General features: G+C 39.2%; 1 non-coding gene across 1 annotated transcript; it reads left to right on the top strand.

The window, feature by feature from the left end:
- The first annotated feature begins 722 nt into the window (after positions 1-722).
- LOC142436293 (U1 spliceosomal RNA) lies at positions 723-886 on the top strand. The gene has a single exon (XR_012781856.1). It is a non-coding gene; the product is annotated as a U1 spliceosomal RNA (small nuclear RNA).
- Positions 887-17,666: the final 16,780 nt, after the last annotated feature.

Genomic DNA, 17,666 nt, shown 5'->3' with positions numbered 1-17,666 from the left:
TATCTGCCTGAAGGTTGTCTGCCAGGGAGAACAATCAGATCCCATTGTCCACCCCACCCTAAGTGTGGCCTACTCCCACATGAGAGTGATCACAGATTGTTCCCCTATGTAAGATCTCAGGGACACCTAAGGTTGAGTCAGCTCAAGGATGTCCAAGGTTAAGAAGCCCTCTTAACTCTAGAACCTGCCCATCCCATTACTTATGTGCCTTCCTATCAGGTATATGCCCCTAGAATCTCCCCTTCCTATTATGTGTGTGCCTCTAGTATGTGCACTCCCTGTTACATGTGTGTATGATATGGCTTGCATGCCCAATGATTATATAAGCCTGTTAGAGAATATATTCTCTTTATCTCTCTCTTCTCTCTCTCTCTCTCTCTCTCTCTCTCTCTCTCTCTCTCTCTCTCTCTCTCTCTCTCTCTCTCTGTCTCTCTCCCCCCCCCCCCTCTCTCTTTCTGGTTCCAGACTCCAGAGAAGAGGTGAGCTATTGCATGTTTTGTCTGTTCTCCTTTATTTCTTCCCTTTCAATTACACAACTGCTTCTTAGGTCCCTCTCAGTTGTGGAGGCTGGTGCCCCATAAGAAAGGAGTTTTCAAAAAATGAACATAATATGTTCAGAGAAGAGAAGCCACCTGTTTCTAATATAACAAACACAATGATTATTTTTCTGATTGGTCTACCACTAATTGGGAACCTCATCTTACAATGAGACTATGAGTAAGATACTTACCTGGTAGGGGAGATACCATGATCAAGAAGGTGGTTTTCCAAGGGCGAGGCTTATCCATTGTACTCCAGATTTGCTGACCCCTGTGATTTCCCCAAATGTGAGAAGATGAAGTGCATAATTTGTGGTAGTGGGGGACTGTGCTCGTTCTCTCCCCTATTGAAAAAAAATATGGATAAGAATAAAACATGATTGATTATGTGCAGATTAAAGCAAAGACTATTGCAAGTGAAGATGCCAATCAAGAAGCAATATGGGATTTTAAATAATAGTTTTTAATTGATATTTTAAATAATAATTTTAAATTGATATTTTCAGGTAGTATTTAATACTTTTATAGCATTTTGAAACACAATGTAATTTAGCTTTGTGTACCTCTTTTATTGTTCTTATTAAATATTAACTGTATGAAATAATAAACTTCCTTTTGGCATGTCATTCTTAAGTATTTAGAATGATCATTAGGTCAGTGAGCCTGTTGTTAATTATTTGAATCCTAACACTGGCCATATTTAGCTTAGCATCATCTACTTAGAATGAACTTCAGATCCCCTCACAGCTTAGCATCATCTACTTGGAATGAACTCACAGCACTCCCAGCAGCACAGATGATTCAGTGTTAACAACGGGTTAACAGAATTGAGTAAGGCGCAAGAATACTTTCATTTAGACAAAGTTATAAAATGGGAAACACATCTGTAGAAATATCAATCAAGTCAATATTTGCCTGGGACAAATTGCTGTACTTTATTGACTGTAAATGGTCATAAAGGGTCTACCGTCCCAAAACCAAAACCACTCCCATGGAGATTCTGAATTACAGCAACCATGTATAGGTGTACGGAATTATAAGTCTTTACAAGAGCAGACAAACTCATCTTTAGCCAATAGAGGGACTGGGAGATTTGAACCATGATCTTAATCCCATTACTTAATCCTAGCATTACGGGGACTATTTATAGGAGAAATTTATTTCACATATTTGCTAAGATGATAGTTACATGTCTGCCTCATTTATTACTTACTGGAAGTAGTCTATATGTCAGAACGAATGGAACTAACCATTTAAGGTGGATGCATTTTATTGTATGTAAACTAGGTCTCCAAAAAGCATTTGAAAAGTCAACATACTACTTCCCTCTGGGACAGAAGGAACACAAAGGGCTTCAATTACATTGATTCTGTTGTCACTTAGAAGATGGGCCATCTGTTCACAGTGTTTGGCTTGTTATTGTGCTTATTAGTACACACACCTGGTGTACACTATAATGTATCTGTTATTGCATCATACAAGTTTTAAAGAAACTGAAAATTAGTATTAGGAGAGGCATTGTCTATAAGCCCGATAAATGTTGCCACTTTATGTTCAGTCGATCCCCACACAAGCTGATGGAGAAGTTACTGTTATTGATATCAGGCACCATGGAAATGGCTTCAATGTATCGTAACCCTGTGTGACAGTCTAGAACAGCCGCACAGTGTTATCTAGGCTTTTCTTCTTTGAGAAAACAAATTACCAGGGTTTTCTCTCAAGGAGTGACAGGTTGGATTTGGCTTTTCCAACACTGCAATAAGCTTCTAATCACAACCACCAGATCACTGTATATAGCAATCTAGCCTATTTCATGATAGATATGAAGAAATAAGTATCCATCCATTTATATACATCTTCTGTGTTAACACACGTGTACACACATATATATTCAAAAGCAAATGTGTATATATACTGATTATATATATAATATATAATTTAAATATATATATATATTTACCAAAAAGCCCATCAACAAAAGCTCATCAACATTACATGAGAAACAAAAAGTCAAGACAAAACTACCATGTTTTAACGTTTAACCCACCAGGCTGTAGCTGCTTCAGTTAGTTCATTCCTTGTTGTGATACATTTCTTGGCTTCAGGACAAGTAAATAAGTAAAGAAGGTTAATCCAAAAGTATGGCTACTAGGTCCCTTATTTGTATGCGCACAGATTTAGTCCAAACAAAATATATTCAACATGTCTGTGTGATCAACGGATGGCAGCAGAGAGACAAGTTCTATCAGCAATGCATTTCTCTTAGTATTAAGGTACCCTCAAAAAAAAATGGAATTGAAGCCATGGCTTCCTAGAGCAGCAGTTCTCAACCTGTGGGTCACGACCCTTTGGTGGTCAAAGGACCCTTTCACAGGGGTCACCTGATTCCCTGATTCATAACAGTCGCAAAATGACAGTGATGAAGTAGCAACGAAAATTATGTTATGGTTGGGGGTCACTACAACACGAGGAACTGTCTTGAAGAGGCATGGCATGAGGAAGGTTGAGAACACTGTGACCTAGAGGATCTCCTAGACTAGTGACGTCCGAGGCAGACAGAGCTCTGAAGGTTAATCGCTGACCGTTGTTACTGCGGGGATAGCAGCAGGGTCATCCGGATATGTTCTCTCTGGGGAAGCAGCATGATTGTAGGGTCTTATTAGGAAGAAGTTTTAACAAGATAAGGAATCAAAATATGAGGTGTTTGTTTTTCAATCTATCTTCCATCTATGTTGATACACGGGGGAAATTTATATCTCTCTAACCCTTCCCCAAATAATTCTATTTTCTTTAATTTGTCGAAAATGGAAGTTTGGCGTCCTTGAGGGAACATTCTTTTTCAATGTTCTTTGAGTTTGGGAATAAAAAAAGGATGAAAGGGGAAAGATCAGGAATTTGAAGTGGATGAGGCAAGGTTCCCCAGTGGAATTCTTCTGGGCCACGCCACACTACCTTGGAAGAGTGGGCAAGTGCATTGGCTTGATGGGAGAAAGAAAGAAAGAGAGAGGGAGAGAGAGAAGTTAGGAAGGAAGTTAGGAAGTTAGGTAGGAGGGAAGGAAGGAAGGAAGGAAGAAAGGAAGATAGGAATGAAAAAAGAAAGGTTTCACAAACTAGGATGGCCTCTTTATTATGAATACAGTTTTTAATTATCTTAGAAACTTCTGACCCCCATGATCATCCTGTGATCTATAAAAGACTTATTAAGATTATCCCTTTACAATCCAAAGTAGTCACCATTACCTTCGGTGACCTCTCCACTTTGAATTCCGTTTAAGGTCTTCCTGATCTCTCTGAAAATGCTTGATCAATCTCAAATGCATATTTCACATGGGACAGCATTTGTGTGTATTTGCTGCAAAGCGTCAATAATTTGGGAATAAGTCTACTTGTTCTTTGTTTAAATATTTTATATTAGCTCTGATCACAAATGTGTTTCCCACAATTTCATGCCCCACCCCTGTGTCACAAATGCAATTGTGTGTGTGTGTGTGTGTGTGTGTGTGTAAGCACTTTAAATGACTGTAAGACGAGTATATTATGGAGAGAACTTTTATAGCCATCCACTGACCACAGTGGCATGCTTAAACATGTTTTGTTGTGAATAAACCCACGTATGTATAAACTGAAACCTAAATATCAATGTTTTTTGTCTTAACCACATATTATTATAAAATATTCTCTTATAAATGGTAGTAAAATGTTCTTTCTTAACAAAATTATTATATTAAAATAGCTTTAAATATATAGCAGTAAAGTGCCTTCAAAAGGAGACACGTTTTTATAAATTTCACAAATATATATATACGTAGGCTAATGACAGAAATATTCACTGCTTAAATTCACCAAGCTCTTGGAATACTGAAATCTAAACATTACAAATATTTAAATTTTATGCATTAAGTTCTCCCAAAAAGCCAAACTCACAGCCATCGAGTCTATACTGAATCCTAGTGACTCTCTGCAGGGATCTGAGGCTGCCACTGTTTGCCTGAGTGGAAGCCCAGTCTCCGTTCCGTGGAACTGCTGGTGATCTGGAGCTTCTGACCACATGCCTCATAGCACAGCGTGTAAGCTGTACGCCACCAGGGCTGCTATTAGCTTCTAGAGAAGTCTACAAGCAATACGTATATAGAAATCATGGTGAGAGTGGGAAGGGTACTTGTGGTTTCTGGTTTTGACGACCTTCATCTGTAAGTCAGTAGACAGCCTAAGGTGAGGCAGAATGACCTGGAGTGCACACCTCTTTATTCTGGGATGTTATATCCTTTTAATAATTCATATCCATCAGGCTAATAATAAATACTACTATCTCCCAGAGTTTAAAAATAAATAATCAGTGTTTAAGGTATATTTTCACTGATTTCTGAGTTTTTATTCTGTTCACATTTTCACTGATTTTAAAAATAACACTATATGGGTTTGTATAACTGGTCAGGTATCATTTTTTAAAAATGATTGCATAAGTCACAGTCTCACAGTCTTTAATTTTAAAAATATTTAAAAATCACCTAGACAATATTCTATAGGTCAGTAAATGTTGTTTGAGCTTTTAGTTCAAAGAAAGCTCACTTAAGAAAACTGCCAAGGTCAAGGGCTAAATGCTTTTGAAGTCAGGGAAGATGTTAGTGGACAGATTCTGGACACATACACACTTTAAATTGGCACTCTTCCTAGAGTGGGACAAATTGTTCCTAACTCTGGCCTGGTGGTTACTGTTAGCAATACAAAGTCATTAAATTCAACAGTGACCTCAGCATCAAACCTCACCCAAATAGCTTCCCGTTTCACAGCTTGGATCTCTAATTGCATTGATTCAAACTCATCTCCTGTCTAGATAGTCTTCACGATGAGAGTTTTTTCCCCATGGACTGAACTTGATTTTGACAATTCCATTCTTGGTAATCACAGTGCTTTGAACTCATTTCCAGGCATGAGTTTCCAATGACTATTGTCAGTCAAGCTGTTCACTTCCAGCTGTTAAAGTTCAGAATCATTGGACACAATTAAGAACTACAGAAGGAATCTTCTTCCATCATATAAATGGTGATGATGTAATTGGAAAGAATCACTCAGTTGATTTAACATGTTTTCTAGTTTTTTTTTGGTAAAAGTCTGTCTCCTCAATTATTCCACAAATCCAACAAAGGAAACAGCCACAATCTGTGCTTGTACATCCCTGGTGTAGCCTGCCCACAGGGCGGAGTAGAGCGCTAACGGTGAATTTTGGCTGACTGAGTTGGCTTAATGACCCTTAGCTATTCAATCATAATAGTGACTTTAATTATTTAGACATACATTTATGAGTAGCTATAAGTGGTGTGTTGTCCTTTCAATGTGCCTGTATGGGACTCAAAAGTAAAAAAGGAATGGGACAAGAAAGCACAAAAACTAGCACAGTGAAATATGATAGAGAGTCTGTCTTCAGGGACCTTAGAGACGAGTGGAAGCAATCAGATGAAAAAGATAAAGTGGGGATAAACCAACACAGAAGTAGAAGACGTTGCAATGCTTTATAAAATTGTTTTGCACCTCCATGCTCCTAGAAATAGCTATGAAAGGGGTGACTTTAAACTGGATTTTTAAAAACTAAGGAAGAATTGGATATGCAGAAATGGAAGAGAAAGGTTTTAAGCAAGATTTATTGATTGAGTAATTTATTCATACCATGCACTTGTTCAATGTCTGTGCTGTTCTTGCTGGCAAGGAATATGGAAAGTAGCATGGATGACCCAGAACACAAACAAATCTCTCTTGGATGAAGTGCAGCCCTATGACAGCCAAGATGGTAAAACTTTGTCCCGTGTCCTTCAGACACGTTCTCAGGAGAGAACAGTCCCTGCAAAAGGACATTATTCTTGGTAAAATAGTAGGAGAGCAAAAAAAGAGAGAGAGAGAAAGAGAGAGAACCCTCGGTAAGAGGGATTCACACTGCAACATTGGGCTCAAATATAATGACAATAAGATAGGATCCAAGATTAAACGCATATAGAAACATGTCCTGGTGACACAGTGGTTGACCATTTGGCTATTAACCCAAAAGTTCACCATTCAATTCAGTGAGCTGCCTAGCTAAAGAAAGATGCATAAATATTCCACAGAGATAAGAATTATGCCCTGGAAACGCTATGGGTCTGGTTGACTTCTCTTTCCAAAGGGACACTACGAGTCGGAATCCAGTCGACAGCAATGGGTTTAAAAATAAAGGTCTGGAGACAGACAAGGCAGCAGTTGAAGATAGGGATTTTAAAGAACACATGCCTTCATCACGGGTGTGGATAAAATTATCCATGAGAAATCTTTGAACAAAATGTAGAAGCGGCATATTTAGAGATAGATATCGGTCCTCCCCCTTACTAGTAATGTGAGAAAGGTTATTTCGTGGAAGTGATACTGATTATAGATCTTAAGAAGATTCAAGTGAACAGGCTTCCTTTGAGTGTCCCATTTTAATTTTAACCTGGCCTTATTTTTCTATTAGATTTGGGAAACTGGTTTCCTTAAAATCGGTCTCCCAGATACATACTGAAGTGATTGGGTGGCATGACGAATCCTCCAGGAGACTGATTAGTCATGTGATTCTGATGACTACTGATAGGTAAGACTGATGTTCAGACTGAAAATAAGCTATGCGTTCTAGTGATTCTATAGGGCTGGAGCTTTGAAAATGAATGAGAAGGCCATCTATTCTTTATAATTTATGGACATGCTGACAGAAAGATGCCATCTGCTCTTAAAGTCACAAGCCCTTTAATAAAATAAGTCCATGTTTTTGAAGTTAACTTTTCACCAGTAAGTCTTGGTACTGGGTCATGCACTTCAGGTAAGCCAGGCTAAGTGGGGGAGAAATGGCTAAGAACCAGGAGACATTTTTCAGAAGTGAAGGACAGAGAAACATACAGTGCTGAGACTCACTAGGGGTCATTGAATAACAGAAGCTAAGGGAAATCCTCCCTTTTTATAATTCATGAAGTAAGAGATAGAGCAGGACTACAACTATTAGAAAAGATGTGACAAGTAACCCAGTGACAGAGAGTATGATCCAGGAAACCAAAGCTACAATACATCTTGGATACTTTCTGGAAGGAAACAGACATTCTACTAATGTCAGTGGTATTGCCAAGTGAAACTGTGTCAGGTCACCGTCTGAGTCCCTTAGTCTATCATTCTATGCAGAAAAGTTGAATAAACCCTGAACTTGAGATACTTGTGTGGGGATATAAGTAAAAGGGATATAAAGAGGAACTAGATGGAATAGACTCAGTATTACATTTCAGTAAAGAGTATTTGAAAAGTATAGCTTTCTTCTGATATTCTGTCAATGTGTAATAGATGCTTTCGGGAATATGTCGGTTTTCATGAAGATCCTGTAGACTTGTTTCCTCTTCCAAATTAGGCCCCAACCAAACATGGTTTTTGCAGTCACCTGTCAGGGAAAATATTAAACCAAAATGGAATAGAAAATTAGCAGCAAGAGAAGGCGATTCCGAAAAATCATAAAAGAGCCGTCAGACACATTTTAAAGGTGACTCTTGGTTCCATTTCTTACGGGAATCAGAAATGACTCATCAAATTTGTTAGGTTCAAAGCCTTTTTGAGAACAGAGGCACAGTTCCATCACTACATGTCGCATTCAAGAATAATTATACAATGCTAATTCTAGACCACAGGGGGATAAAAGCCATTAAAATATAACCTTCCCAATTCCCTTGGTCTCCATGTAGACACTATATGTCAAAGAAGAGCTCCACGTTCTTTCTAACTCCCTCCCAAATCCAGGCCAGTGCTGCCTCCCTGATGGGCAATGAGACCACGGAGGCTGTAATATCACCACTGAGAAAACAGTGAGAGCAGCTTTCTTCTAGTGTTTTTAGTGTCTGCTGTGTCTAACTCATACTAGAAAGGCATTGTAAATCTTCAGAAAAGGAAAATATAAGGGAAAATATTCTATTAATAATTAAAGATGCATGGAAAATTATTCACCCTGTCTGTATCTTGTAATTGGGAATGGCATTTAACTCTTCTTATGTTAAAATACTATTGGGGCACTGTTGTTTTCCAAGATCTTTGTGCGTGTGCTTATTACATCTGTCTTCACATTGAGCCAATCATTATCAGCACCCTCCCCCCCACACCTATAGGACACCCCGCATAATGTATTAACTCTCCATGACTTGTTGATTCTGAGTGTAAGACTGGGCTGTTAGGTTCTTAACCCTTTGAATCAGGTTAGTGTGAGATGAATAGAGATGATACCATTCACTAATATTTAGTCTCCTCATCTGTTAATTGGGACTATTGTTAGCACACAGAATTGCTGAGAATATTAAATAGAATGGTGACAATCAACTTACTAGGGAATAGTAACCGGAGGTGGTTATTTCTTAAATAGTAATTAGTATGATTATTTACTTCCTGCTAAGTGGATTTTCCTTCATTTCTAACTAACGATATTTTATTAATTCTTAACTTTGTCTCATGACCTACTTCACCATCAATTTCCCTATTTAGTCAATTTACTTGCTAAATTATATATGATTTACTCAATATATATGTGCGCTGAGCAAATAATCCTACAGAGTATTCTAAGAAGGGGAGGATGGCATCAATTAGAGGTGCTCATTAATAACCTGTGGCATGTAACTGACACCACTATGCTGGATGTAAGCGAAGAGGACTTGAAGCACTTAAAGATGAAAATCACAGATTATGTATTCACTACGGTTTACATCACAATTTATTGTAAACTATATCATCAGAGCTAGTCCAATAAACAGCATCAAAATAGAGTGAGAGAAGATTGAGGTTGTTAAGGATTTCGTTTTACCTGGATCCATAATCAACACCTATGAAAGCACCCGTCAATAAATCTTTTCCCTAAAGTGTAGAAGAGCAATCTGAGAGCTAATGTGCTTCCACGGTTCTTTCAGTCGCCTCATGTGCAATGAATCTGGACAATGAATTGGAAAGACCAAAGAATGATTAATAATTTGAATTGGGGCACTGGCCAAAAATAATGAATATGCTATTGGCTGCCAGAACAACAAAACAATCTGTCTTGGAAGAAGAACAGATAGTCAGAAAACTCTTCAGAAGTGAGAGTGGCAAGATTTTGTCTCAAAGAATGTGTCCATGTTATTGGGAGGGGTCGGTTCCCGGAGAAGAATAGTTTACTGTGTAAAGTGGAGGGTGAGCAAAAAGAGAAATCTCCTCAATGCCGTGGACTGGCACAGTGGCTGCAACAATGGGATCAAACACGGCTGCTCTTCACCTAGATCGTGGCCCAGGGGTTCTTCTGGTGGAAGTAGGTTGATTATCACATGGAAGACACTCAATGGAACCTAACAACAATTTCCTTGATATTTTATTAAACAAGATGATTATACCATCTCATAATGTATCGGTTAATAATAAATTATTTTAGAAAATAAAGTAACTTCTCAATTATATAACTAACAATTCACAGGAAAGAATAACAACTTTTACAAGTCTATTTGAATTTCATTTACAATTTGCTATGCATGAATAAAGCACACACAATTACTTAGAAAATAAGGGCTGATTGAACATATTATCCCCTTATCAAAGAATTGCTTACTGCCAAAACATTACTAAGAATAATGAATTTAAAAGGTCTTGGTTTCAACACTCATAAATTCACATTTCTTCAGGAACACATCTAATCAGAATGAATGGAAGCCTGGTAATCCATTCTGATTCAGAGCAGCCAGAGAGGGCAGGGTACAGCTGTCATACAGGGTTCACAAGGATCACAATCTCTTACAGAAACTCACTTCTACGTCTTTTCCAGAAGCTCACTTCCACATCTTTGTTGACTCAAATGGCAAGCAGCTATTGGATTTAAATGCCAACTAGCTGGATTACCAACCAAGCACTTCACCCCTGTGACTCTGGCACCAAGGAACCTTGAATACTAACCAGTACCCTTGAATCGACTATGTCAAAATGAAATCAATTGCAGAAAACCCTCAGGTTATAAACATCCAATTCACAGATAATTCATACTCAGCCATTATGTTTTGTTATTTAGAACCAACTTTGAAATGATAGAACCACCCCTTATTCTCAAAAAAATTCTTTGAATTCAGCACCTTTTCTTGCTGCATATGTAGCCTTAGCTTGTGCTTTCACTAAAGTAAGCCTAAATGAGAACCAATATGCACCTGCTCTAACTTACCTACAAATTCAACGCAAAGAGTCATGTAGGAACTAATATCATTTGTAGCACAGGAACTGTCTGCACATGCTATAGTATGTGAATTTATATTGAAATCCTAGACAATATAAACATCAACTAGCTGTGGCGTGATAGGAAAAAAAAAAACAAGAGCGGTACAAAGGTGTAACAGTCCTGCACTGGGCAATGAGTGTATACATCAGAACAGAAATAGACCATGGTAGCACATATCAGAAATATATCAGTGCTCCCCTGGTCAATATAAAATATAAAGACCATTCAAATCAAAACACCACATGTGTTGCACATGCAGTTTTCCTTAAAGGCCTTTTCCTGATCCCAAGTACCCACCAGAGACCTGGGATGAGAATTCCACACAGTAGTCGATGTTAGCTGCTGTGACTCACTTCCAGCTCACAGCAACCCAATGTGCCACAGAACAAAACAACCCTGGCCTTGTGCCAGCCTCACACTTGTTCTTATATTTAAGCCAATTCATGCAGCCGTGGTGTCAGTTTATCTTGTCAGAGATCTCCCTTTCTTCACTGCCTCTCCACTTTACCACGCCGGATGTCTTTTTCGAGGGACTGTTGTTTTCCAACATGTCTGCATGAAGTGAGATGAGGTCTTGCCATCCATGCCTTTGAAGGACCTTCTGCCTATGCTTTCATACAGGACCGATTTGTTTATTCTTTCATCAGTCCATGGTACTTTCAAGAATTTTCTACAGCATCACTATTCAAATGCATTGATTCTTTTTGATCTTCCTTATTCAATATGCAACTTTATTTAATGCATATAAGGTAATTGAAAATACCATAACTTGGGTAAGGTAGACTTTAGTCCTCAAAGTAACCTCCCTAGTTTTCAACACTTTAATGAGGCTCTGTGCAGCACATGTATCCAATGAAATGAGTCCTTAGATCTCTTGTCTGCTGCTTCCATGAGCGTTCACTGTGGATCCAAGCAAGATGAGATACTTGGAAGCTTCAATCTTCTCTTATTTTATCATGCTATTAGCTACTGGGCCAGTTGTGAAGATGTTGGCTTTCTTTAAATTGATCTGCAATCATTAATAAAGGCTGCAGTCCTTGACCTTTATCGGTAAATGATTTAAGTCCTCCTTATCTTCAGCAAGCAAGAATGAGTCAACTACCGAGTATGATAGGTTGCTAATAATCCTTTGTCCTATACGGATGCCAAATACCTCTTCATATAATCCTTCTTTCACTATCTGCTTAGAACATAGATTAAATATGTATGGTGAGAGGACACAACCCTGATGCACTACATTCCTGATTTGAAACCATTCCCTTGCTTTGTTCACACAACTCCTTTTTGATCCATGTAAAAGTTCAGCATGAACACAATGAAGTGTTCTGAGGTTTCCATCTCTCAGAGCTAAGCATAGCTTGTTAGGGTTCAGTCGAATGCCTAAGCATAATCAATAAAACAGATGTACACATATTTCTAGTATTCTCTGCCTCCAGTCAAGATCCATGTGATGTCAGCAATGATCTCCCTGGTTCCACATCTTCTTTGGAATTCATTCTCTGGCAGGTCCCTGACAATGTACTTTGTTGAATAATCTTCAGTGCAATTTACTTGCATATGACATTATTCTGTAATTTGAGCATTCTGTTGGACCACCTTTCTTTGGAATGGGAACAACTATGGATCTCTGCCAGTTAGTTGGCCAAGTCTTCCAAATTTCTTGGCATAGTTTCCAGTGCTTCATGAGCTTGTTGAAATATTTCAACTGGTCTTACATCAATTCCTGCAGCCTTGTTTTGGGTTAATGCTTTCAGTGCAGCTTGAATTTCCTCCAGCACCATTGGTTCTTGATCATATGCTACCCTTTGAGATGGAACGTCAACTACTGTATATACTAGAGTATAAGCCAACCCGCGTATAAGCCGAGGTACCTAATTATTACCTGGGAAACCAGAAAAACGGATTGACTCGAGTATAAGCCTAGGGTGGGAAATGCAGGATGTGAATTAACCCAGAGACCAGAGGGGAGAGACTGAGCGCAGCCACAGACACATCCTTACCAGTTAAGCTGCCAGCATAAGTGAATCACTGGATGCTTCTGCAAATAGGAGCTGTCCACATCATAGGACGGCTCTGATTAGCTAGAGGTGAGTAAACAAACATTCAAAGCCCTGCAGTGTCAGCGGGGCTTTGAATGAACAGCGGAGAAATGGCAATCACCCGTGAGATGTTATACCTCGCTGGGGTACCACTGACCCATGTATAAGCCGAAGTCTAGATTTTCAACATATTTTTTGTGCTGAAAACCTCAGCTTATACCCGAGGATATATGGTAGTTCTTTCTGGTAGAGTGACTATGTGTTCTTCCCATCTCCTTTGGTGGTTGCCTGCACAACTCAATGTTTTGCCCATAAAATCTTTCAATGTTGTACCTCAAGGTTTGATTGTTTTTTTGGTTTTGTTTTCATTTCTTTCAGTTTACGAGAGGCTGACTCTATTCTTCTTTTTGGTTTTCTAACTCTAAGTCTTTGCACATTTTATTATAGTCCTTTACTTTGACTCCTTGAGCTGCCCTTTGAAAGTTTATGTTCTTTTCATTGATTTCATTTCTTCCTTGTGCCTCAGCTACGATAAAATTAAGAACAACTTTCAGTTTCTTCTCAGACCCTCGCAGATCTTTTCTTTCTTTCCTGGCTTTTTAATGACCTTTTTGCTTTCTTCATGTATGATTTTTTTTAATGTTCTCCGGTAGCTTATCATTCTTCTGTTATAACTGTTCAGTGTCTCAAATCTGTCTTTGAGATATTCTGGAAATTCAGGTGGAATACAGTCAATATCGTATTTTGGCTCTTAAATATGTGTTTTAATTTTCTTCACCTTAAATTTCAATTTACATATGAAGAGTCAGCCCTTGTACTGGTGTGAGCTTCTAATATTGAACTTCTCCATTGTCTCTTCTTACACGTATAGTCAATTTTATTTCTTTGTATTCCATCTAGGGAAGTCCACCTATAGAGTCACCTTTTGTGTTGTCCCCAAAAAATGTATTTTTGATGAGCATGTTGTGAGCTATTAAAATTTCTGTCAAGGCATCTCCAGCTTAGGTTCTATCATCGGGACTATATTTTTCAACTTCTGTTCCTTCCTCTTTGTTTCCAAATTTTGCATTCCAATCTCCAACAATTAGCAATGAATCCTTAGGGCATGTTTGATCAATGTGAGACTGAAGCCATTGAAATAATTAATCAACTGCTTTATCATTATTTTTTGAGGTTGCTACAAAAATTTGAATAGTTTTGTATCTCTAGATCAGTATGAATCCTCATTTTACCAGTCCCTGCTGCATTTCAACACCCTTTTCATGGCATGCTTACTATCCTACTGTGCCACTGGACATAAAATCCGTAGAAATATGGTCCTTGGCTCTCTTGTTTTAGCTCTACATCTCAAATATGTGGCATAAGGCTTGACACATTTATAAGTTAAGGTATGGTGGTATGGCTGGTAAAGTATACAAATTAGAATAAAAATATCAGCACATAGACAACAATAAAATAAATTAATTATTACATTGTTGCTCAAAATCCATATTAGATAATATTTTATATTTGCAAAAATGTTCACTGTTGGCAAGGGTAGGGGAAAGCAAGCAAGCAGCACTTTCCAATCACTAATGAGAATGTGAACTGAAGCACTTTTCTAGATGCCTACTAGACAGAGACATAGGTCAAATGGTTTAAGGACACCTTCTTTGACCCAGTAATTACACTTCTAGAGGCTTTTCTAAATGCATTAATCATTATTTTATGCTAAGGTTTTCCTGTTAGGATGTTTACATCACCATAGTGTTATTGGTAATGAAGAAAAAGTAATAATCTAAAGGTTTCAGTTTAGGTTTTTGACTTACAGAAATTGAACTATATTAATATATTTAATATTATTTTATAGAAAAATCCTTTATGACATATCATATTTTCATAGTATTTTAAATGCAGGTGCACTTTTAATTTGAAAAATTGCCACTAGTATAGATGGCCTCACATTAAAACATCTTCCTATTTTCATTTATTTTTTTAAATTAATGAATCTTTTCATTGGGGCTCATACAACTCTTATCACAATCCATACATACATCAATTGAGCAATTCATTGCACTCATCATTCTCAAAATCGCCTTCCACTTGGGTTCCTGGAATTAACTTGGGTTCCTGGAATTAGCTCGGTTTCCTTTTTTTTCCCCTCCCCCTCCCTCCCCACACCCCCTTCCCCCTGCTCCCTTAAGTGTTTATAAATAATTATTTTATCTTATCTTACACTGCCTGGCATCTCCCCTCACCCACCTTCCCATCTCCCATCTCCCATCAGCTTATCGCCTGATGTTAATTTGGAAGCAACTTCTCCCATTGTTTGTCCAGCCTATCTTGTCTAGGTGGACCTGCTGATATAGTAATATGTTCATACGAATGCAGATGACTTTGACAGCACCCAAGTGGCACATATGAACATGGCTTCGACAGCAGCAACACCGACATGCTGATAAGCAGAAAAGCCAATAACATACAAAATTTACAAGGTAAAAAAAAAAGACAAAACGAAAATATAGCAAAAAAAAATTGCTAGTATTTCAAGGTCTGTTTGTTGGCCTTTAGGAGTGTTTTCCAGATGAAACTTGTGTGGTGCCACATCCTGGCCTCAAAGTCCATCTTTTAAACTCCCTCGGGATCTCTTTGCTCTGCTTCCCCCGCTGCTTCATTGCACGCCCCCCATGTTTGCCTCAGTATGGTGGGGTCAGCTCAGTCGCACATCCCCCACTGTGTCTCAAGTGCTGTCCCGTGTAGGGCCATGGGTTGGTGCAGGATGTCGCATCTCGCAGTGTGGCCAGCTGTATGGTCCTCTCTGTACGATGGGTCCTTTGAGCTGGTCTATCGTCCTGTGGGTTTGGTGGACCCAGGTGTACTCCACTACGTCCTTTCTCCTTCCTTTGTTTCAGCTTCCTTCTGGATGTGGTGTGGTGGGTCAGTTCCTTTCCCACACCAGACGATCTATTTTCGTTTTCTGTGGTATTCCCTTCAAGTGTGGGGGTCGGGCTAATTCTGGTTTGGGCTGGCGTATGGCCCAGCCTCTTTGTGTAGTCCTCCGTACTTTACGTTGCCCTCCTTGTTTGGTGTGTCGTGGTGGGGTCCATATGCATGTTCCAGTTCTGTGGGGACACAACCAATACTGTCCCCCGGGTGGGTTAGTACCCTGTTCCCCCCCATACATTCCACTCGGATTCTCCCCCTCCCGGTTCTCCCTCTCCCTGCCCCACTTCTCCTTCGTTATGCTGGGCTCTCATGTACCTCCCTAAGTGTTGCCTGCCCTCCCTCCAACTATCTCTGCTTCCCCCATTTATTGTGGGATGGATGTTTATTCTTCTATTTCTGTCATGCTGATTGTACTTACCTCAGGGGACTCATGCTGTACCTGTCCCTTTGAGTCTGGCTTAACATAATTACTTCCAGCTCTTCCCATGAAATTACGTGTTTCATGTGCTCATCCGTGCTTTTCAGTGCTGCATAGTACTCTATTGTGTGTATGTGCCAAAGTTTACTAATCCACTCGTCTATCGATGGAAACTTAGGCTGTTTCCAAGTCTTTGCAATTGTGAATTGTGTCGCAATAAACATTGGAGCGCATATGACTGGTCATGTTTTATTTGCTGTTTCCACTGGGTATATGCCCAGTAGAAGGATGGCTGGGTCATAAGGTAGATCAATTTCCATTTTCTTTAAGTATCACCAGATTGCTTTCCACAGTGGCTGTACAAATCTGCATGACCACCAGCAGTGGAGGAGAGTTCCTACTTCACAACAGCCCCTCCAACACTTGTTGCTCTCTGATTTACTGATCTGGGCTAGTCTCAGGGGTGTTAGGTGGTATCTCATGGTTGTTTTGACATCTTCCTATTTTCAAATCTGATAATATGAAATGCTCCATTTGTTCTGTCTCTTTGGGAGCTATCTAGGCAGAGTTCTGCATGAGAGCAGATCCTATTTCTGATTTTTACTCGATGTCACTTGACACCCTCCTTAGTTTGACCAATGTGATGGGATTGCTTTCTGTACGTATGGAGGAGTCCCAGCTGACCCCCTTCACACAGAGGATTGGAGGAATATGATCCCAGGCGCAAAAGTACTTTGAAAAACCAAAGCCTGAACACAGCTCAAAGCCTCTGAGTGAAGGTACATTGTGGCGTCCTTCTCTCCAGAATCTCCAGGATCATCATTTCACTTGCTCACGTGCTTCGGGAATGATGTCACTGACACCCATCTCTCTGGAGAGGTTCTCAGCCTCTCTAATAAGCTGTATTAAAATAATTCACTCAACCATGCATCTGGCAACTGGTAAAGAGTAATTTGATGAGCATGAGTTCTAAAATGGAGCTAGGTTCTTCTGTGTCTTAGGCATTGAAGAATAAGCCTCTGATGTTGGAAAAGAGAAGAAAACCCCATAATACCTTATTTTTCCACCAAGAAGCCTTCCATGGTGGGGAGGCGGGCTGTGATATTGCATCCAAAGCCTAAACATAGGAGAAAGATTGAGGGTTAGATCCTAGCTCAAACTTAGCTACAACCGGGCAAATACAAGAATACGTACATACTGGCATGTACATTATGCATGACTTTAAAATCTGCTGCAGCCCCTTTGCCCTCAAAAAGCAATCGAATTTTCTTGAAGTGATGCACAATCATTTTGATATCCAACTACCTACGTACTATACCAGCTTACCAAATCCAGTTTTTTGTTCGGATTTGTTTTCAGCCATGAGACTTCAGCCATGAGTAATTCTTCCATGAGCTTAAACGTCTCTGAAAATACCAGGCTCCTTCCTGCCGCCTGCTCTCATTAGCTGCATGGACTTTCTTTTTTTGCCTCTTCTGAATCTATTCACATTTCAA

Source organism: Tenrec ecaudatus, unplaced genomic scaffold, assembly GCF_050624435.1.
Source record: "Tenrec ecaudatus isolate mTenEca1 unplaced genomic scaffold, mTenEca1.hap1 Scaffold_2006, whole genome shotgun sequence".
Lineage (NCBI taxonomy): Eukaryota > Metazoa > Chordata > Mammalia > Afrosoricida > Tenrecidae > Tenrec > Tenrec ecaudatus.
The sequence above is the reverse complement of the archived record's forward strand: the minus strand, read 5'-3'. Positions and strand labels throughout refer to the sequence as shown.